Raw genomic sequence first — 22,171 nt, 5'->3', positions numbered from 1 at the left:
AGTGGCTCACATCCAGCCATGCCCAACACTATGAACCACTCCCCTGGCTCAGCTGCAAAGGGTCAGTGCTTCTCAGTACCCTGAGGCTGACAGGGAGCCCCCTCAAACCCACTTCTGCTCACTCAGCTTTGCCACAATGGAGTGGTGGGTCTTGCCCTCTTGGACACAGCTTTGCTTCTTTCCCTTCCACTCCGACACCCACGTCTGCTCCTGGGCTGCCATGAGCCACCCCGGACATGCCATGAGACAGACACAGGATTCTTACTTCCCTCAGGCAGCCTCACCTCCACAGGCTTTGGCAGAAGAAAGGGTGGTGCTCCATTTATGGGCCTAAAGCACTCAGCTTCCCCCCCCGCCCTCCTTCCTCAGCTTGGCTTCCTTCTTCCCCTACATTCCTGCCTCACTTCTTCCTTCAGCAACTCAAGCAGAGGAGGCCAGCAGGGAGAGCCGACCTCCACAGGAGAACCTCCAAGGGCAGGGAGGCCAAGATTCAAGCCTCCTAGAAGTGACTGGTTTATCTCCTGCAGCTTCCCCATGTTCACAGCAAAGGCAATGCTCAGCTGAGGTCTCCATCTTCTGTCACACAGGAGCTGGGCTTATTAGAGGGACAGGTGGGGGCAGAAGGAGGTGAGGGGAGAGAGAATAAGGAAAACGTTGAGGCTTCTACTTCTTTTTGAGCAAGGGACCTTTTACATGTTAAGCAAATGTGACAACCACTACACCACAGGAGCTCTTGGGGCAAGACTTTTCCATCCCTCCAATTCCATTGACATTCTGTCAGGCACACAGGGCTGGAGAGCCTTAAAGAAATTGTGGGGAGCCCTTCACAGGCTCAGCTGCTGGATCCGAGGGCTGCAGCTGCGTTCAGGAAGTATGACTGGGGCTTCAAGGGGAGTGTGATACACCACAGCTGGGAAGAGGAGCTAGTAACCCCCATCTCCCTCCTGTGTGTGTCAGTGTGATCTGAAATGGAAAGTGGCCCAGTGAGGAAGTGACTGTCTAGGAAGGAGAACTGCAGAAATGGAGTTAGGGTTCACTGCAGGACCACAAGCTAAATATGAATCAACAGGGTGATGCTGTAGCACAAAAAGCAAACGTGATTCTGGGATGTATGAACAGGAGAGTTGTGAGCAAGATGTGAGAGGGGGCACAGTACATGCTGTGCTGTGCAGGTACTTCTCTTCCCACAGCCCACACCTCCATGTGCTTCCCCACCATCCTGGCCATGTTCTGCCTTTCTGGGACTTTTCTTCTAACTTGTTTGGGTTTTGTCAATGACAAAGGGATGTGAGAGGAGAGTAACTCTCCTTCTCCTGCCCTGCCCAGACAGCCCCAGAGCTGGGAGGATCATCCTCTCTTCTTGCTGCCAGAGGAGTCACCTTCCCAACACCAGTTCCAGCTGACTTTGCCTGAGCTCTAGTCTGTGAGTGGAGGCTTTCCAATGCTCCTCTCCCATTAGCCTTCACCTTCCCCAGCAATGACTGCGATTGCTTAGGGAGGGCTCTTCTGTTCCCCAGACAGATGTAGGAAAACATTGCCACAGATGTGCAGCAAGGCACCACTGGGAGTTGAACCCAGGATCTCCTGTTTACTAGACAAGTGCTTTAGCCAGCTGAGCCAGGGTGCCCACCCCTTTAACCTGTGGGTTTTGACAAAGAGGTATCTGCATAAGTCTGTGTCTTCAACCAGAAACCCGTCCTGCAGCACTTTAAAGGTTACTGACCTAATTTATCCAGTGCTGAGCTTTTGTGGGGCTGAACCACTGTGATGGATGCCCACAACCAGCCCTTCCCATTCCCCAGCACAGACATTGTGCCTGAGGGAAGCCTCCTCTCTCCCCACCTGCCCCAGTGCAGGATCCCACCAGCAGAGCCTGGAGTCCTGCCCGTCCTCTGCTCCCCCAGCCTGAGTCCCCCCCTCACTTTCACTCTGTGCTCCCCACTCCCTCCTTTCTCCCTCTTCACACCCCAGGGGTGGGGCGAGGAGGGCCCAGCTGTGGGGCACAGTTATCTCCTGTCTCTCACGGAGGGGGGATGGGCTGCGCTGCCCCAGCTGGAGCTCGTCAGGGGGAGTGTTTGATGCAGCGTAACGAGAAGAACATTTTGCCTTTCTGTCTCCTTCTGCCCTTCAGTCCCACTTGTGACCCTCCACACAACCCCTTTGCTCTATTACCAGCCCAGTGCAAATCCCTGTGCCCTGGGGGTGGGGCTGACTTTACAGCTTTCCCTGTGTGAAACCTTTGAGCAGGGCTGGGGACTTGGCAGCCAGTCAATGGCCTCCCAGGGGCTCTTGGCTTTTCCAGGAGATCCCACAGGCAGCCCTGGCCCAGACTCCTCTCACAGGGACCAGCTGCCCTTTGGATCCTCTTCACGACAGTCACTCACCTGCAGGGAGTGTGGAGCTGTGTAGACAGGACTGGCACTGGGGGCCCAGCTCAGAGGTGGCCTTGAGCCCAGTATCCGGACAGCGTGTGGGAAGTGAGGGGCACCACAGAGCTGGGCTGGTAGGGGCTGCAAGTCATGAGTAAGAGGCTTCCCAGGGCTGTTAGGGGCTGTAGGTCAGGAGCGAGGGGCACCACACGTCTGCACTGGCGAGGGCTGCAGGTCTGTGGTGAGGCCCCTTCGCTTCACAGGCTCCCTTAGTGCAATTCACTCCCTGGGCAGCACAGACAGTGTGTGCTGGGGCCGAGGGCGGCTCTTCTGCTGAGTGTGAGCCCTGCTGTGTCTGCCCCACGCAGGGAGCTGGGGCTGGGATATGGTCCCAGGGGATTTGCCTCTTGCCCTGGGATCAGATCTGTGGCTCCCTGGGGGAGTTGGCAGCTGGCAGAGGGGGAATCCAGGCCAGCCTGAATTGGAAAGCCTCTGGGCTGCTGTAATAAGAATGGAACTGAGTTGATGCCACCGGCTCATGTAGACAAGCTCTGCAATGCAGCAAGGGACTTTCTGGGGTGCAGCTCACAGCACTGAGGCACAAGCCCCAAGTCCCAGCTCCTTGCTCCAGGGACAGGCTGTTGCAATGGGCAGCCCTGGCTCACACAGGGCCAGGTGGGTCTTTGAGCTCGGGCCATGTGCACCCATAAAGTGTGGAAATTTGAGCAGGGTGCTGTTGGCCATGCCGCCATCCTGGGACCATGCTGTGGCTGGGCAGTTGCGGGTCGGGGTCCCCTGGGGGTGTTTGGGCTCCAGGTCATGTCTGGTGCCCCCGCCCCGTGGCACAGAGGTGTTTGCCCTGTAGGGTACGTACCTGACCCTCCACTGCCACGGTTGAGGGTACCCTGGTGGGTGGATGCCTGGCTGGTGCTCTGAGAGGAGAGCTCTATGAGGAGCCCCCCCTCCTTGGTGCTGGATCCCTCCTCTTCCATCCCAAGGGGTGGCTGCTCGGGTGGGCCCTGGGGTGCAAGGCTGGCCTCAGGGATGGACTCCAGATCCCAGGCCTGCTGGGACTCCTCAGCTGCTGTGTCCAATGTGGTCTGGGGGGAGGAGGTGTTCTGGGGGATCAGGATATCCCTGAGCTCCCTGTAATAAGAGGAAAGTGGTGGGGGCAGCCCCAGACCAGCTGGTCGACTCCCAGTCCCGGGTGTAATCCTGCCGCAACTCCTTCACCTTGCTACAGACGTGATCTGCAGTGTGGGCAGGGTGACTCTGGGTGGCCAGGCCCTTGGCCAGTCAGGTCAATGCTTCTGCCTTCCGCTGCTTGCTCCCCATCACATGGAGCGCGTCCTCCTCACCCCAGAGCCCCAACAGGTCTCACAGCTAGGCCTCTAACCAGGAGGGGCCCTGCTGCTTTTTGTCCCCCCGTTTGGGTACTGGGAGTCCCTGAGTCCCCCTGGGGGGGAGCCCCGGGGGCTGTCAGGGGGCTGGCTCGATGAATTGGTGCTGGGTGTTCGGGTTGAGGTCCGTAGAGGGCTTGCAGGCGAGCACATGTGTGTGCTGCTGCCTGCATGCTCTCAGCTTCCTGCCACAGGAAATGCAGGTCCATGGTGCATTAAGGGCTGCTGTGCACAGTGATCATAGAGCCCCGCAGGGGGTGGACAGCACGTCTCAACCCCTCAGCTGATTGCTGCCATGGAGGTCCCTGCTATTTCGAAGTAGTGGGACGTGGATCGTCGACAGATGCCCTACTTTGACGTTCAGTGTCGAAGTCGGGGGCTTTTCCCATCTTTGGATAGGAATAGCGATTTTGACGTCTCAACTCCTAACGTTGATTTTAACACTGAAATAGCGCATGGTACGAGCAGACACAATGCGCTATTTTGACGTTGTGCTGGTTACTTCAAAGTAACCGACGAGTGAATTGTTTCCAAACCAGGTTTCATTGGAATCGTTACCAATTAGAAAGCCAATCAAAAGTCATGAGCAGCTCGAACGGTTCATGGTCTCACTTTTATGCCAATTTAACCCAGCTAAATACACACAGGCTTATAACCCACACACACTCCCTCCCATCAGCACACTCCCCTGCTGGGGCTGGCCAGACCCCAGGGAATGTTGGGTGCTTGGTTGAGGCCAGAGTCCAACGTGTCCGGCAGCCCATTGTGCCGAATGTCTGGATCCTGCCTCCTGTGGCAAACTAATGTACTATTTATCTTCTGAGTAGGAGGCCGTGGAGAGGGAGGGATGTTCAGTTCATTGGTCGAATCCCTCAGCCCCGGTGGGTGCTGCTCGTTCATTGGTCGTACCCCTCAGCCCAGGTGGGTGCTTCAAACAGCTCTGACTTGGAAACACACCCAGATGGGGCACTCTGAAAACAGCTCGAGAAATAAATCACAGACATGGCCTGTAATTAAAAGCATAAAAATATGCCCCAGAGCCCCAATGTGAACCTCTCCTGCCACAGACACTCACTGTCCATCATCTCCTCTGCCGCTGCTCTCAGAAATGGTGCATCTGCCAAAGCAGCGCGTGCTACAGACCTCTGCAGTTCACAGAGCCACCCCTGTTGCATGTCGATCACCTGCTCAGGTAGCTCAATGAAAGTCTGAGCCCAGGGAGGTGATACAGCAGCGGAACCTGGTTTGAGGACACCAGGCTCTGCAAAGCCAGGCTGCCAGGCACCAGCACCCCCAGGCAGCGGCATTGTGATGCAGGCAGGGATGTCCTTAGAGCCCTCCCGCACAGCTGGACATGCACAGCTCCCCATGCATGCTGGAACCTCCCCATCCAAAGCAGCCAGGCCACTTCATCAAGATGCCCCAAGGGCTCACGCAGCAGCTGTGTCTGAACAGCTCAGCCGGCCCGCTGCTTGGAACTGGTTTTACAAGTGTCATCTTTGGAAAGGAGCCAGGGGAGCTGCAGGGACATATGGACTCAACAATGAGGTGGCTGGGGCAGAAATTTTCTTTAAGCAGAGGGGAATTAGATCAAATGGTAGAGCAGTTGCTTTGCATGCAAGAGGTTGTGGGATGGATTTCCCTGAGAGTGGTTTTATGCAGCCTTTTCTTCCAAGGCAATGGGAGAGCAGTGCCCCCTTCTTTCTTCTGACTTTATTGTCACTCCACCAGTTCCTGCTGGCTTGGCCTGTCCCCTGGTTCAGCAACCCACTGGCCTGGCCACTCTTCCTCATCCAGTAGCTTAAAGCTGAAAACTAAGAAAGCAGAGCCCTGGAGGCCTTCTAATCCCACCACCTCCAAGGGAAGGAAGGGAGTGTTGGGGGGAAGACTCGGTATCACATCTTGAGGAAAGGTTGCAACCCAAAGTTATTCAGAAGGTTTTTAGTTCCTGCTGAGCATCCCACCCCAGCAGAGGAATGAGGTACCCCCACCCTTCACATCTCTGAACTAATTTGTGTAGCACAGCCAGACACTTAGACACTTGAATGTCTCTGAAGAGGATTTGCAGAGTTCCACAACAACCTCTGCAGAAGTGCTGGGGGCCATGACTGGCTGGGGCAGTGGTCTCCTGTGTTTATGACTTCCCTGATTCCTAGAGCTTTGAGGCCAGCAGAACTGGGGAGGAAATGGAGAGCAGAGAAAACCACTGGAGCTGCTGTGGAGGGCAGGTGCCACTTGGCAGGGTGCTCCTGCTGCCCCTTCCTGGGGTAGTGTGCGGTGCAGTGCGAGCTAATGGGGGGCTGGCTTTGTGTTTTGGGAAGCTGTGTCCAGGCAAGCCCCAGCCTCACCTGGTCCAGACCCACTTGGAAGCCTGTCCCTTTAGTAGAGGTGGTGACTGTTACGCCTCCCTCTGCCTCATGGGCTGGAGACCCTGCCCCAGTCGGGTGTATTTGGACAGCAAGAATTTTGTCCGTCAGGTCAATGCAATGAGGACTGGAGAAGAACCTTGTGATCAACATCATCTCCTGGGATGGGGGAAGGCTGGTCAGGCTGGCTGCGTCTACACGTGCACGCTACTTCGAAGTAGCGGCAGTAACTTCGAAATAGCGCCCGTCACGTCTACACGTGTTGGGCGCTATTTCGAAGTTGAAATCGACGTTAGGCGGCGAGACGTCGAAGTCGCTAACCCCATGAGCGGATGGGAATAGCGCCCTACTTCGACGTTCAACATCGAAGTAGGGATGTGTAGACGATCCGCGTCCCGCAACATCGAAATAGCGGGGTCCTCCATGGCGGCCATCAGCTGGGGGGTTGAGAGATACTCTCTCTCCAGCCCTTGCGGGGCTCTGTGGTCACCGTGGGCAGCAGCCCTTAGCCCAGGGCTTCTGGCTGCTGCTGCTGCAGCTGGGGGTCCGTGCTGCATATACAGGGTCTGCAACTAGTTGTTGGCTCTGTGTATCTTGCACTGTTTAATGAAAGTGTGTCTGGGAGGGGCCCTTTAAGGGAGCGACTTGCTGTTGAGTCCGCCCCGTGACCCTGTCTGCAGCTGTGCCTGGCTCCCTTATTTCGATGTGTGCTACTTTGGCGTGTAGACGTTCCCTCGCTGTGCCTATTTCGATGTTGGGCTGAGCAACGTCGAAGTTGAACATCGACGTTGCCAGCCCTGGAGGAAGTGTAGACGTTATTCATCGAAATAGCCTATTTCGATGTCGCAACATCGAAATAAGCTATTTCGAAGTTGGGTGCACGTGTAGACGTAGCCGCTGTGCCCAGGGCCCAAGTGCTTCTCAGTCAGGTGAATCAGTGATAGAATCATAGGACACGAGGACTGGAAGGGACTTTGAGAGGCCATCGAGTCCAGCCCCCTGCCCCAAGGCAGGACCAAGTACTGTCTAAACCATCCCTGATAGACGGCTCTGTAACCTGTTCTTAAATATCTCCAGAGATGGAGAATCCACAACCTGCCCAGGAAATTTATTCCAGTGTTTGACCACCCTGACAGTCTGGAACTTTTTCCTAATGTCCAGCCTAAACGTCCCCTGCTGCAGCTTAAGCCCATTGCCTCTTGTTCTATCCTCAGAGGCCAAGAAGAGCAAGTTTTCTCCCTCCTCCTTATGACACCCTATGAAGTAAGTAGCCAAGCGAGGGGAGGGATGGAGATGGCCAAAGCCCCTTTCCAACAGGCTGGCCAGCCTCACCACATGTGCATGCTGGTGTCTCCTCCTATCAGAGCTCTAGATTGCTCTCTGCCAGCTAAGCATATGGTGGCAGGGCCATCCTTACCCATATGCTGACTGCACTGCTGCACAGGGCACCTCAGCATTTCCCGTTTCATTCCATTCATTGCAACGGCAGCCGGGCACCTGAGTCCCCAGTCTCAGCCCTGTGTTCCTTCTGTGCTGTGTGGGCCATGCTGGCAGGGAACAGAGAGGCCCTGGGGATGCCAGACCTGATGTACAGGGTCAGGGAGTCTGCTTAGATAGCCCTTTGCCTCCAACAAACCCTCCAGGGGTGCAGTGCATTGGGTAGCTGCAGTATCCCTTGTGCAGCAGCATAGATTGGGGTATATCAAACTCTGGTGCAGCCATGGGGTGGCGCAGTGGGGCTAAAGCAGGTTCACCTCCCACTAGCAGCAGCTCCTGGGGGTGAGGGGAAAGTGGCTCCGTGCACTCCCTGTCATTCGTAGGCACCACACACCACTTCCTATTGGCTGCGGTTCCCCCTTCCTGGCCAATGGGAAAGGCAGGGGCGATTCCTGCAGTCAAGGGCAGATATGAGTTCCCCCTTCAGTGCCTCCCCTGGGGCTGCAGAGGATGTGCCGGCAACTAAAGAGAACACTTGACACTCCAAGGCTAAGGAACAGGGCATAGAAATTCAAAAGTCTTTAGAAGTGAAACAGGGCCAGGGCCAGTGGGAGTCTCAGACTCATAGGGCTCTAGAATTGAAGAGACCTGAAGTGGTCATCAAGTCTAGTCCCCTTCCCTCATGGCAGGGCCAAGCACTATCTATCGTGGGGTGAGCAAACCTCAGGGGGCATGAAATTTCAGAAGGGGGCACAGCCCAGTTACCTGCTGGGTCTCAGGCTCATCCATCTAATGAAAAATGATGAAATCTGTTACTGTTTCTATGTCTGTGTCATCACATTTATACACTGACGAAAAAAGTTCTTCTATTTTACAGACTTGTTTTCTTTCACACGCCCAAAGGGGCGTTTAAGCCTGTGAACATCACTGAAATTTCTGTAGGTTCTGATCACATTTGAGAGGTTGTGGGGTAGCTCCTAATTTCAGAGATGAAAAGTGGGGACCAAAGTAAAAAGTTTCCTTATCCCTGATCTAGATATTCCCCATTGGATATTTATCCAACTTCTAAAATATCTCCAAAGATGGAGATTTTGCCTTTACCCAAGGCATTTTATTCCAGTGCTTAACTGCCCTGACAGGAAATATTTCCTGATGTCCAACCGAAATCTCCCTTGGTGCAATTAAAGGGGAATTCAATTTAATTAAAGTTAAAGGGAAGGAATTTTATGACATGTAGTTGTATTCCCAATTAGATAGATAGATTGATGGATTTTTGGTGTCTATCTATCTATCTATCTATTGGTCATTACTCTGGCCCGATTAGGAACTGTAGAACTCACTGCTCAAAGAATTCAATTTCAGCTTGAGAGAGAAATGAAACTGTGAAATGTGCAGACCTGAGCACAGAGTTGTTCTGCATGTGGATTATGATGCAGACCCACAAGAGTGGACTTTGGGTCCTTTCCCTTCTGTTCACTGCATTAAAGTCCTCCAGATGCCCCAGGGGCATGGGGCTTTCTCTAGCCCTGGGCACCTTCCAGTGCAGACCAAGTGCTTGTCTGGTGTGCGCTTTGGTGCCCTGCTCCCGACTGTGCCATACAGGAGGCCTGTGATGTGCAAGGAGGTCAGACGAGATGATCTCTGCAAACAGCCTGTGGCACAGAGCAGCCTCTGGTGTTCCCATGCGCAGCCGAGTTGAGCCCCAGAATGTCCCTGAGTGAGTGGGGGTGACACAGGGGTGGAAGCTCAGCCATGCAAAGGGGCTGCCAGGGGCAGGACACAAGCCCTGCAGGGTACAGGTAGGTGTGGTAGTGACATCACAAGGGCCTCTTACAGCGCCTCAGCTGATTGGTTAAAAGAAGTTGGAAGTGATGACCTCACAGAGAGGCCATGACAACAGCCACGCGGGACAGGCTGCAGGGCAGGTGACATCTCAGACACCCCCGGGGCTTTGCCGCAGGGACTCTCCTTCCTCAGCTCTGCCCACGAGGCTGGAGAGGAATCAGGGTGAGGAAAACGAGCATGAGGAGGAGCCTCTTTGTCCCGTTCTCCTGCCCCATAACTAACTGCGCTGGGCGACCGACGTTCATCTGGGGCAGGTCAGAGCCTGGTCCAGCTGGTGCTGGGCACATTGAAGGCAGGAAACACTCGGTGAGGGTTCTGCCCTCCCCAGTGGAACTGAAGGGTGAATGAATCAGGTCCCCCTTTCTGCTCCCTTCGCCCAGCGTTGTAAAGCACAACCACCTGTGAGCCACTAACGCCCCTTTCTCTGGAGAGCCACTAACAGGCAATTTCCCACGGAAAACTCTCTTCAGCTGCGTGTTCTCTCTGTATGAAAAAGAAACGTGTTCGACTGCCTGCACCGGCTCTGCGCTGGGGGAAACGGTGTCAGCGTTAATTTGTTGCGCAGAAATGGCCGTAGGTGTGTGAGGTGTTCGGGAGAGCTCGCAGCAGCAGTGAGAGGCTTGGCCAAGATTCACTCCAACCATCTGTTTTCTTTGCATCTCACCTCCGGCAGCCCAAAGAACAAAGACTGGAGTCTGGCCCTTGTGAGCACTTTGCCACACACATTTGACTTAGACCCACCTGACATGCACATTTGACTCCTTCTCCTCTGTGATAGGACATGAAAAACTTCTATGCTTGTAGCCTGGCTAGCTCAGTTGGTAGGGCATGAGACTCTTAATCTCAGGGTCATGGGTTCAAGCTCTATGCTGGGTGCTTCCCTTCTTGCACTAATGCTCTCAGCTGATTCAGCAATTCTCTACCAGCTGTCACTGACCTCCTGGTCTAAGGCTGGAAATGTGTGTTCTTGTTCTGGTCTCTTCTATAAACTGGTAATTCATCATCTTCAGAGAGTGGAAGAGGATTTTCTTCTCTTCGTCTCTATTCCCACCTGCACAAGGAGAAGAGAGGAAATCCTCTCCCCAGCTGAGTGTCCCTCTTCAGTGCTCTGTAGCTTTGCATCTTTCTGCATTGGCTCCAGGTGGGCACTGGGTGTACAAATCAGCTCCAACTATCCAGGGGATGGTGAGGAAATGAGGAGCTCTTGTTATTCACTTCCATAAGGACAAGAGATTGCGGGTTCAAAAGTGTAATGGGAAAAGTGTTATTGGACAGGGGCAGTGATGGTTTGTGTTCAATGGAGGGGTGGAGATTTCTGCTTGGAATGTTCTGATTCTTCACTCCTGCCGCCCATCTCGCCAGGGCAGTGGAAAGGTGAGTGTCAGTCACTAGATGGCTCTCACATGGAAAGGGCACATGGGGCAATTTGCAGTTATTTGGAAAGAACACAAAAGGTGCGTCTACACGAGAAAGCGAGATGGAAGTAGCAAGCACAGCTTCGAAATAGCATGTGCCACATCTCCACGTGAGACACGCGACTTCAAAGCTGCAACAGATGTTAGCCAGTGTGATGTCAAAACTGCAGCTCCTATCAGAAGATGGGAACAGAGCCCTACGTCGACATCTGACATCGAAGTAGGACGTGTGTAGACATTCCACGTCCCTCTACTTCGAAATAGTGGGGTCCGCAATGGCAGCAGTCGGCTGTTAGGAGCACTTCCTGGACTGACTCTGAGCTCCGTGACCTCTGGGGCTGAGTGAGGAGAAGGTGCTCCACGGAATGGGGAGCAAGCAGCAGAACGCAGACGTGTTCCCCAGCTGGCCAAGAGCCTGACCACCCGCGGTCACCCTGCCCACACTCCTCACCGTATCAGGAGTCAGGTCAAGGAGTTGCAGCAGGGTTACGCCTGGGCGCAGGACTCGGCCAGCTGGTGTGGGGCTGTTCCCACCACTTGCCCCTATTACTGCGAGCTCATCGCCATCCTGGGCCCCAGCGACACCTCCTCTCCCCGGCCTTCCTTGGCGCCATGGCTGAGGAGACCCAGCAGGACGTGGAGCCTGAGTCTGGACCGGAGCCCAGCCCCGCACCCCCAGGGCCAGAGCAGGAGCCAGTCACCCACCGTCCAAGTGGTCCAACAATGAGGCTGAGCTTGTGCTGGACATCCCCTCCTACGGCTCCAGCCAGGCACCTGCCCAACGGGCGTTCCCTGACCACGGCGCTGGACTGTCAGGCACGTACCCCACAGGGCACACACCCCCCAGGGCATGACCCTGGCACGCCTGGGCCTGGCAGACGACAGCCCACGGATTAGGCCACGGCCACCAGTGCCCATCAGCACCCACACCCTTGGGCAGGCCCATGCGCTCCGTCCCCCCATGTAAATAGTTAGTGTATCTCGTTTCCCCCATGTCCATACTGAGTTATGATGGTGTTTGTTATGTTCCACACTCAGAGGTGAGCTTTTTGGTTGTTTAACAAGGAATCAGTTTTATTTTCACACACACCCGTGTTACGTGTGGGGACAGTGAGTGGGTGGTGGGGATGGTCAGTGGGTGCTGGGGCTGTTGTGTGGGTGATGGGGACAGTGAGGGTGTGGTGGGGGTTGTCAGTGTGTGGTGGGGGCGGTGTGTGGGTGATGGGGACAGTGAGCGGGTGTTGGGGAATGTCAGTGGGTGGTGGGGGCGGTGTGCAGGCCGTGGTGTGAGTGTGCAGGGGGTGCACCAGGGGTGGCCTGGGTGGGGCTCACTGGGACCAACCCAGTCAAAGTACTCCCATAGGGCCTCCCAGACATGGACCCACTCTTGGTGGGCCTGATGGCTCCGGGCAGCAGCCCAGCTCACCTGTCCTCCTTCGGGCACCCAGAGGTGCAGCTGCTGGTACTGACACATCCGTGGGATGGCTCTAATGCCACAGAGCACTTCAGGACAGCTGAAGAAGAAGGAGGACCATGACTACATGTGTCCAGAGGACTTCCATAAAGAGCCCCCCCGCCTGGCTTCTCCCCTCCACCAAACCCACCCCAAAAGCAGCCTGCACGCTGAGGCCTGCATCATAAGGTGGTACAAAATCAGCCAGTCTCCAAGTGGGGCCTCTTTACTGCAGGGCTCCTTTTAGCAGTGGGGCAGGAGATATGTCCCAAAGAGGCATCCCCAGCTGCTGAGAAGCACAGAAGAACTCAGGGCTTGCCCAGGGTGGCACAGTTGAATGGAGACCTGCCTCAGGGCCTGGAGCTGGTGCTGTGGAAGGACATGTTGCAGTTGGGGCAGAGAAACATTCTTTTCCCTGGGCAAGTATCTGCTCTTTTCCCAGCTGTGCACTGCCCAGCCCAGCCCAGGAGCTGGGAGAGACCAGAGCCCCTGATTCAGCCTTGGGAACAGGCCCTTCCTCAGAGGCAGCTGCCCATGTCACTGGCTGCAGCTGAACCAGGGCTGCCCCCACCTGGCCCCCATGTCTGGCTGGGTACTGCACCCCTGCACCCTGGCAGTGTTTGGGTCTCTGCTCTCCCCGGGCAGCAGCACTGCAGGGGACTGAGGTGAACACAGCACTGTTGGGCTCACACTGGAGACAGCCTGGGGTCTATGAGGCAAATGAAATCATCCCACCCCTTGCAGCCAGAGCTCAGCTCAGCCTCACACAGATGGCCTGTGCTTGGAGTCTGCCCAGCACAGGAGCTGGGAGGCGGCAGGCTCAGCTGTAGTGGAAGTGGCATCACACACTAGCCTGGAACTCAACACAGCTCAGCCGGCTGGTGACTGGAAAGGTTCGATAAGAGCTGGATTTGCACACGTGCATTCAGAGAACAATGGATTAGCAGTCCGCTGCCTTCACCGCCCAGCCACCTCACCCAACATGCCTGGAACCTTTTTGTACGGCCCAACTTCACCCTGCCAGGAACCTTTCTGCCACTCGCTGGCCGGCCGGGGACACAGGAGGGGCAGGTTTTGCCCAACAGGGCTACGCTCACTCCTGTACCCTGCAGTGCTGCTTCCTGGGGTGAGCAGGGCCCTGTTGTGCCCTGTCCTGAGAGCAGCACAGCCCGGCCGTGGTCAGTCTCTGCTCTGGGGCTGGGCCCTGCACCGGCTCTCTCCATGTGTCCCTGCTGGGTGGATACGGACCAGGGCCATGGCCGGCCATCGGCAGGGTTTGCAGCCTCTGTGTCTGCTCCTGACATGCTCTGCTCCTTTCCAGCTGCTCCGTTAGCACAGCAGCTCCAGCTGGCTTGGCCCCTTCTCTGCCAGGCCAGGCTGTGAGGGAGGGGGCGGATGGGGAGCAGGCTGGGGTGGGAGGCAGGTTCAGGAGCAGGCTGGGGCTGGGAGGGAAGGTGTGGGAGAGGGCAGGGGCACTTGCCTGGCACAGCTTCTGTTGGCTGAGAGGCAAAGACAGCTCTGTGGTTCCTCGCCAGGGACATCAGTGAGGGAAAAGCCTTCAGGTACGTGCAGGGACACGGTTTCTGTGCACTCGCTGCAATGCACCTGCTGGGCTCTCCTGCTGCAGAGCAGGGTCTGGTTCAACTCCTGTCACAGGGGCGTTGGGCTTATCAGAGGGAAAGGTTATGGCAGAAAGAGACGAGCCCTTGTGGGCATAAGGGGGAGCTCGAAAAACAGAGGCATTGAGGCTTCTGCCTGGTTTTGAAGGAAGGACCTTTTGTGCGTCAGGTAAATGGAATAACGACTCCACTACAGGAGCTTGACCTGCTGCTGTGTGGTACCTTGCCCTCCCCTCATTCGCACCCTGAAGCCACTGCTTGCCCTGCCACAGGCAGGTGGGGGCCCTTATAAAAACTGGGGGAGTCCTTCACCGGCTCAGCTGCTAGAGGAGAGGGAAGCAGCTGCACTCACAACTGGGACTTTCAATTTCAGCTCTTCCAGAACTGAGGTCCTGAGTGGTTATGCAACTAAGACATGCAATATTTAAATCTGCACCTCATTTGCATTTCCTATTGGCCACATTTCCATGCCACTTCCAAAAGGGCTGGGCAGTGTAGCCACAGGCTTCGTGTGTCAATGCTCCACAGGACTTTTTGAAAGAGCTGCGGCTTTTTTGAAAAAAACACTCTCCAGTGCAGACGTAGCTGTGGGGAAAAAAGTAGAAAAGCAGAACCAGGCTCCAGCCTAAACATTTGCAACAGGTTATCACAAAGAAATGTGTGTGTGCAGAACAGAACACGAGAATTCTTTCAACATCTTCAGAACATAGAAATGTTTAAACACCAGATTTATTCTCTCTCCTCACACGTGCTTTAAAAAAAGTAATTCTCAGCACTATGAAATCGATATCAAAACTTTCTCAGAAGAGCTGATCACTTAGGCCGTGGCTACACTTTCAAAAGGGGGATACTAATGAGCCATTTCAACAGCTGCTAATGAAGCTCTGCCCTGCATATGCAGCACCTCATTAGAATAAGAGTCGTCACGTGCGGAGAGTTGAGTTATGGTAGTTCAGGGTGCACGGGGCAGCGGGGGGGTTACGTTTCAGTGGTTCAGGTGTGTGGGAGGTTTAGGTTTGGGGCTGCAGGGCTGGCGGGGGGTTAAGTTTTGGCAGCTCATGGGAATAAGGGGATTCGAAGTAGGAGCCCCGTCTGGACGCGCCGCACGGCGGCAAGGAGCGTGAATTTCGAAGCACCGCTGCCGCCCGTATGGTAATGAAGCGCTGAATATGCATTTCAGCGCTTCATTAGTAAACTTCGAAATGGCCATTTGCATGGGCATTTCGAAGTTTGGGGCACGTGTAGACATAGCCAGTGAGTGCTGCTTTTAGCTCTGTCAGGATGGCTGAGTGAGTGAAAGCACCTGGTTCAAAATATGGTCTTTACCTCCCATGGGTGCTCTGCTGTTGAAAAAGAGGTGCAGGTTCAAATCCCACTTGTGACATCAATTTGATTTTTTCAACATCCCCAACTGGCCTCTTTTCAATGTCTCTGCTGACATTGCCCCACCCCTGCTCCAGGTTTCTGTGAGAGCAGTGGCAAGACTGAGGCATAATTCAGACATGAACTTCTTGGGAAAGTGATGGTGAACCTCCTACTCTGGCAGTGCGGCCACACAGTCAAGTGGCTAAGACCCCCCATCTGTACCAAGCTCCTGCTCTCTGCTCTGAGAACTGCACAAATGTCAGGCTTGTAATGCACCAAAGGGGTTGTATCCCCTTGTGTCACCAGCCCCACCTTGCAGCTGAGCCTTGGGTTAGTTGTTTGGGCTCATTCTGTGGCCAGAACAAGGCTATGGAAAGGGGATGGAGCCACACGCCTGTCTGTGGTGCCTGCAGCCCCCTGAGGGGGAGAAAGAAAAACAGGCTCAGTCCCCCTCTGCTCACACAGGGGATGGAACTGCTGTGGGGATTTTCATAACATCAAGGGGCTCAGAAAGAGCCAAAGGATTAACTTGATTCCGTCACTCCTTCCATCACACTCCCTCTTAAACTTCCCTGTTTCCTTCCGTCCCCTATTGCTCTGCCACTGGCTTTTAAAGCTGCTCACCCAGCTCAGGCCTTCCCCCTCCTCAGCCACACAGGGGCAGGCTGAGCCTCAGGCTGATCAAAGGCAATCAAGGGAACAAGGGATCAAACCCTCCCAGACACACAATCCCACCTGACACCATCACTGACATGACCCCCAATCAGAATCAAACTTCACACAGTCCAGAAAACTCACTTCACTCCCACCAGCCCATAGTACACTCACGGGCACCTCTTCAGCAGCGCCATCTCCTGCTCTCCCTCTTACGCTCCCCTGGCTGCAGCCCCCTGTCCAAGACCTCATATACAGTCTAACCCTTCTGATGGAAGGAATTGGGAGCAACCAGGGCTGGGTTCATCATTGAGGGCTTCCTCTTCATCCATCTCACACTTGAGCCCCCACCCAGGAGGCTGGGAAATTCTCACACCCCTGGGCACCTCGCACAGGCAATGCTTCCCCACGCGCAAGCACAGAGTCTGAGTGTAGAAAAGGACTTTTAAGAAAAGAGGCAGAAAAGTCAACTAGCAACAGCTTGGGAAATTTATCACACCCAGAGTTCATAACCAATCCCAAAGTAACTGGCCCAGGTCAACTGCCTTGAGCAATGTCCTTGGCCTCTCAGGCTCACCAGTCCAATACAGTCAAGCCACACACCGGACTTTCTCTGCACCTCCGAATTCAAATGCCCCGCTTATGACTTGGTCCAGTCCATGCGGGCACTGACACCTCACGCTGATGCGTTCCCTCATGTCACCTTTGCTCCAGTCCAGTGTTCTGCTTGCTCATCCCAGCCATCTGCCAGTCGTCCACCTTCTACTCCTCCTACCAGCTGCCCACAGGTCATGCCACCTGTTTGCCACTGTGGGTCTAGTCTGAGGCAAAACCCTGTGATTTAAAATTTTGATATCTATAAAAGGACAGCCTCATAGAAAGGCATTAATACCCAGCTCTACCTTCGAACAGGCAAGAGGGACTGGTCAAACAAGACTTTAAAACAGGGAATCCTGTGCAATCCATGTCTTATGCAGTTACATCGACTGCCCTGTCCCCCACAATGACCTGGGACATTGGAGAGATTTCACAATTCTTCTGCTGAGTGTTAGCGTAAATTGTGATTTTACAACAATGACTTTACAATCGAAAAAAGCTCATTGCTTCCTTGCTACCCATCAGGCTTTGTTTGCAAGGTATCACACATGCACACCTTTGCATTCTCATGCAAATGATATCTGGGTGACACAATCCTCCCAGCCTTCAGCAGCATTGAGTTCCCGCTGGCACATAAATGACATAAGTAACCTAAATTAATCTATCCAAAATCAGGCCTAATTGGTCTAGAAAATCCCTGAGGGGTACCAGAAATCATTCCCTTTTTGGCACCTTAGAAAAAGAGACTTGGGGAGAAAAATCACCTACTTGAGCAAGTTCCATATTTGTGCTGCAGCCGCCGTCAGTGTTCTGTGTAAGGTGTGGGCTTGTGTGAGTGCTCAGCAGAGATCCCAATGCTTCCCAGCTGGTTAGCAGAGCATGTCCACCTCGGTATTTTTATGTCTACTCATGGTGTGCATTTGCTCAGACATAATGTCCGGCGGGGTGGAAGGGGGCAACAGAACTGTGAGAGGTCTCTAGGGAAGGGACAAGGGGCCATACTCCACATTCCCACCAGGGTTGGAATGGGGCTGGGATCATGAGGAGGTGGGGGCAAGGGAGGGGTCCAATACGCTTGGGTTAACTGGAGGCTGTGAGAAAGGAGGGAGGGGTTGGAGGCAGATTGGGTGGGAGCAGGGCAGCAATGTTAGGGACTGTGGGCGGATGTGTGGGGAGAGCTGTGGGACACTGTGGAGGACATGTTGGGCAGGGGCTGTAGAAGTGGCTGGTGAGAGAGTGGGCGGCTGGGCCAGCTGGGTGGTCGCAGCCTGGTTGAGGGTGTCCAGACAGCCTGTTATCCAGTTGGGCTCCATCTGACCTGGTGGTATCCCAGGTGGGTCCCAGGAGGCTGTTGAGCTCCTGGAGGTGGGGCAGATGGTGGCAGCATCATGGGCTTGGCAGAAGACCTGCCACAGTTCCTTCATTTTGCTCCATCGTCGGTCTGCTTTGCAGGTGGGGTGTCCCTTGGAGCTCAGGCCAGTCAAGAGGTGGCTGAAAACTGCAGCATCCTGGCACCTGCTTGTCATGTGGAGCAGTAACTCCTCATCCCCTCAGAGCACCAGAATTCCTTGGCCTTGGCCTCACTCCTGGCTGGGTTTCTGAAACCCCTCAGATGGGCCGAAGGGGAGGGTCTGGGGGATTCAAGGCTCCAGGTCATTGGCCATGGATTGCCACAGGATTGCTCTGGGGAGCCACAGAGTGCACTGGATGGTTTCCTGGTGGGAGCTTGTGCTGTCCGTGCTGCTAGCACCCTCTCAGCTTCAACCCATGGGGTTTCTGGGTCCCTGCATCTTTAAATGCAGCTGGAAACCCTTACCATAGAGCCCTGCTTGTGCTGGCAGAGGCATCTCCACGTGACAGCCAGCCAGCAGCATGGAGGACCCCCTCTTTCAGAAGAGCGATGCACAGCTCATCTCCATTCATTCTCTTTCAAAAGAGTCTTTCAGTGGAAGGGGCTCTTCCTGAAAGGGGAAGGGAGGAGGGATTTTGAAAGGAGCACCATGTTCTTTCCAAATTCCTCTTGAATTTGCTCTATTGAAGCCCTACTGAAAGACTGTGTTCTGTGTGTAGATGCTCCACAGCATCCCTCAGAAGAGCCCCTCCTTTCAAAAACTATTGCAAAAGCACATGCTAGTCTATGTCTACGCATCAGCAGGGTTTTTGAGGCAAAGTTGGGGCTCTTTTGAAAAATCCCACAGGGCAGCTCCACACAAAATACTTTCCTCCCATGTTAAATGAGAAGTACACAGCACTTTCCCTGGCAGCCGTCTCCCTCTCCCAGATGAGGAAAAGCGCCTCTGCCAAAAGAGTCTTTCAGAAATAAGGCTGTGGCCACACCTCGCCAAAACTTCAAAATGTCCATGCTAATGGCCAAATCCAAGAATACTAATGAGTACCCCCCCATATAGCTGTGCAGAGCCACACACGTTTGAAAGCCACACTTTACACGTGCTACGGCCAGAAGCGTGCGAATGCTAACGAGGTGCTAACCATTCAATTCACTGCCTCATTAGTGTTCTTTGATTTGGCCATTTGCATGACAATTTCAAAGTTTTGGCCAAGTGTGGCCACAGCCAGAATGTGGGTAGATGCCTCAGGGGCCCTTTTTCTGAAAACGTTGTCCTCATGGTGCTGGATTTTTCAGTCCCTGGCCCTTTCCTTCCGAAGAGTGGGGATTGTGTGGCCACTGTCCAGAGGAAGACCGGACCAGTTATTTTGAGCCCCTTTTTTGTGGCTCTGATTAGCATGGACATGGCCCTCTGCAGTCGCTCATAGATGAACCAATGCAGTGCTGGCCTCCATTAACCCCTTCCTCCATAGCAGCACTCCAAGTGGGGCGAGGTACAATGGCTTTAGTTGGAGGGAGGTACAAGGGCCCCAGTGGAAGGGAGGTACAATGGCCCCAGTGGGGGGAGGCACAAAGGCCCCAGCAGGGATGGAGGTACAATGGCCCCAGAGGCAGGGGGAGGGAGAGGTACTATGGTCCCTGTGGGGGAGGGAGGTACAATGGCCCCGGCAGGGGAGGGGTGGAACAGTGTCCCCAGCATGGTGAGCTACAATGGTCCCAGTGGGGGGGAGGTACTCTGGCCCCTGTGGGTGAAGGGGAAGGTGCAATAGCTCCAGGGAGGGAAAGGGGAGGTCCAATGGTCCCAGCTGGGGGAGGGGGAGGAACAATGGTCCGAGGGGAGGACAATACCCACCCCCTGTGCCCCTAGTGTGTTGTTCTCAGACACCCCCGTGGGGCCGCTCTGTCCCTGAGTGGGGGGCTGCCCAGGACCCTGCTGCGATGGCCAGACAGGATTGGGCTCTCCCCCAGCCAGGTCAGAGCAGGTCTGAGAGAGGAGGGAGAAAGTGAACAAGGAAAATGATTGACTTGTTCCCATCATATCAGAACTGGGGGCCACCAAATGACATGAATGAGCAGGAGGCATAAAACAACTAACAGGAAGCTCTTCACCCGGCACACAGCCGCCCCGCGGGTCTCCCTGCTGGGGGAGACTGGGACGGCCAGGGCTATAGCAGGGGTAAAAAAGCTCGATCAGTTCATGGAGGTTCGGTCCAGGCCGGGAAGGAATGTTGTCCCTGGGCTCTGTTTGTCAGGGGCTGGGCATGGATGGCAGGAGAGAGATCGTGACCTGTCCACTTCACTCCCTCTGGGGCACCTGGTATTGACCACTGTTGACAGACAGGATACTGGGCTGGCTGGACCTTTGGTCTGACCCAGTACGGCCGTTCTTAGGTTCTTATCCATGTGGGGCTCCCCTCACCCCACGCACTGCCAGCCGGAGTCTGCAGGCACTGCTGGGGAGCCAGTGAGAGTCAGACCCATGCCAGGAACCAACCACCGCCTGCCTCTGTACACGGCACTGCCCAGGGTGTGGTCACTGACAGCCACTGCTGTGCCTGGTCGGGGAGAGAAATGAAATGAAATGAAAATGTTCTTCTATTTGCACCTTGTTGCAACAATATTTTCTGAATTAGAAAGCTGTGATTATTCCGATTTTACATTGAACTTTCACTGGGCAGAATGATGCCCCTCCCCCACCATCTGCTGCCCCAGGGCCACAGTTCCCTCGAATGTTCCCTGGGGACGTCAAATACATTTTGCTGTGTGCACCAAGGCCTGGGCAGATGTGCACCTCCAATAGAAACACCGGCTGCTGCCTGTGGGGCTCTGCTAATTAGCCAGGCAGCTCCTACATCTCTCCTGAGCAGCCGCCCAAGCACACAGCTTCCAGGGACACTGCCGGGGCCGGGGCTGAGGAAAGGGGAGGGCAGCAGAACCCCACCAGCTGTCTGGCAGTGTTCCTGACCAGCCTTGGCCCACCAAGCATTCACTAGGGTCTCTGGCCTTGGGAAAAAAGCAGCTTTGTAGCTGTGATGGTCAAGTGGCTAAGGTGTTAGACTCAAAATCCAATAGAGTTTCCCTGCACAGGTTCAAATCCTGCTCACAGCGAGGGCTGTGTTTTAGCCACATCCTGTAACCAGGACAAGACAGCAGCACACACCCTGAGTCACTGCCCAGGGGCTGTCTGTGACCAGTGTGTGGAAGAGGTCAGGGGAGTCTGTGCCTGGGGGAAATGCTGACCCTGGGGTGTGGTCACTGCTCTGGCTGCTGCTGGGCCCAGCCTGTCTCCTATGTCAGCCCATCAGTGCTACACTCACCTGTGTAATGCCCTGGGAAGCAGTGGGCAGCCCTGGTTCAGCTGCAGCCAGTGACAGGGCAGCTGCCTCTAAGGAAAGGGCCTGTTTCCAAGGCTGGCTCAGGGGCTCTGGTCTCTCCCAGCTCCTGAGCTGTGCAGTACACAGCTGGGAAAGGGACAGACACTTGCCCAAGGGGGAATGAATGTCACAATCTCCTCTCTGCCCCAACACAATAGACTGATCTGCAGAACCAGACACCGGGCCTGGGGCAGGTGTCCATGTGACTGTGCCTAACCCTGTGCAAGCTCTGGCTTGTTTTGTGCTTGTCTCCAGTGGGGGAAAAGCCTCTTCAGGACACATCTCCTGCCCCACAGCTGAAATGAGCCCCACAGTTATGAGACCCCACTGAGGGACTGGCTGATTTTCTCCCACCTTGTGATGCTGGCTGCAGACCACGTGCTGCTTGGGGGTGTCCTTAGTGAGGGGTTGGTGGTGGGGAGCAGCCTGGCTTAGAGATGTTTTGAAGATTCTCAGGCCACATGAGGTCATGGTCCTCCCCTCCTCTTGCACTGCCCTCTGTGGCTTTTGAGCCTTCCTCTTGAGGTGTCAGTACCAGCTGCCCCACCTCCAGGTGCCCAGAGGAGGACAGGTGAGCTGGGCTCCAGTCAGGGACTCCTCCTCTCCCCTTCTGTCACCTGAATTTTTAGCCTGGTTTTGATGCTCCTTCCTTTAAGCGCCATGTGTGCAATAGGAATAGCCTGGCAGCTCCAGGACCAGTTGTGAGGGCATCTGGAGAAGCCATGAGAAACACAGCCTCAGACCACATCTATCTCTACACACGTTGCTGAGTTCTGGGGCCCCAACCTTTTGCACCCAGGTTGACGAACCAGCCCAACCGGAGACCTGGCTCCAGTGGGCCTCATTCATGCAGCAGGAGGAAAAAGACCTCACTCAGGTACCCCTGGGGACAGAATAGCCCAGCCCTTGGAGAAGACGAGATTTACAGT

At 54.9% G+C, this 22,171-nt stretch overlaps 2 non-coding genes across 2 annotated transcripts; one reads left to right on the top strand and one right to left on the bottom strand.

Annotated features, from left to right (window-relative positions):
• Positions 1-1,553: 1,553 nt before the first annotated feature.
• On the bottom strand, positions 1,554-1,627 carry TRNAT-AGU (transfer RNA threonine (anticodon AGU)). Its single transcript has one exon. It is a non-coding gene; the product is annotated as a tRNA-Thr (tRNA).
• Positions 1,628-10,220: 8,593 nt separating this feature from the next.
• On the top strand, positions 10,221-10,293 carry TRNAK-CUU (transfer RNA lysine (anticodon CUU)). Its single transcript has one exon. It is a non-coding gene; the product is annotated as a tRNA-Lys (tRNA).
• The last annotated feature ends 11,878 nt before the right edge of the window (positions 10,294-22,171 follow it).

The sequence above is a fragment of the Carettochelys insculpta genome, chromosome 7 (genome assembly GCF_033958435.1).
Source record: "Carettochelys insculpta isolate YL-2023 chromosome 7, ASM3395843v1, whole genome shotgun sequence".
Lineage (NCBI taxonomy): Eukaryota > Metazoa > Chordata > Testudines > Carettochelyidae > Carettochelys > Carettochelys insculpta.
The sequence above is the reverse complement of the archived record's forward strand: the minus strand, read 5'-3'. Positions and strand labels throughout refer to the sequence as shown.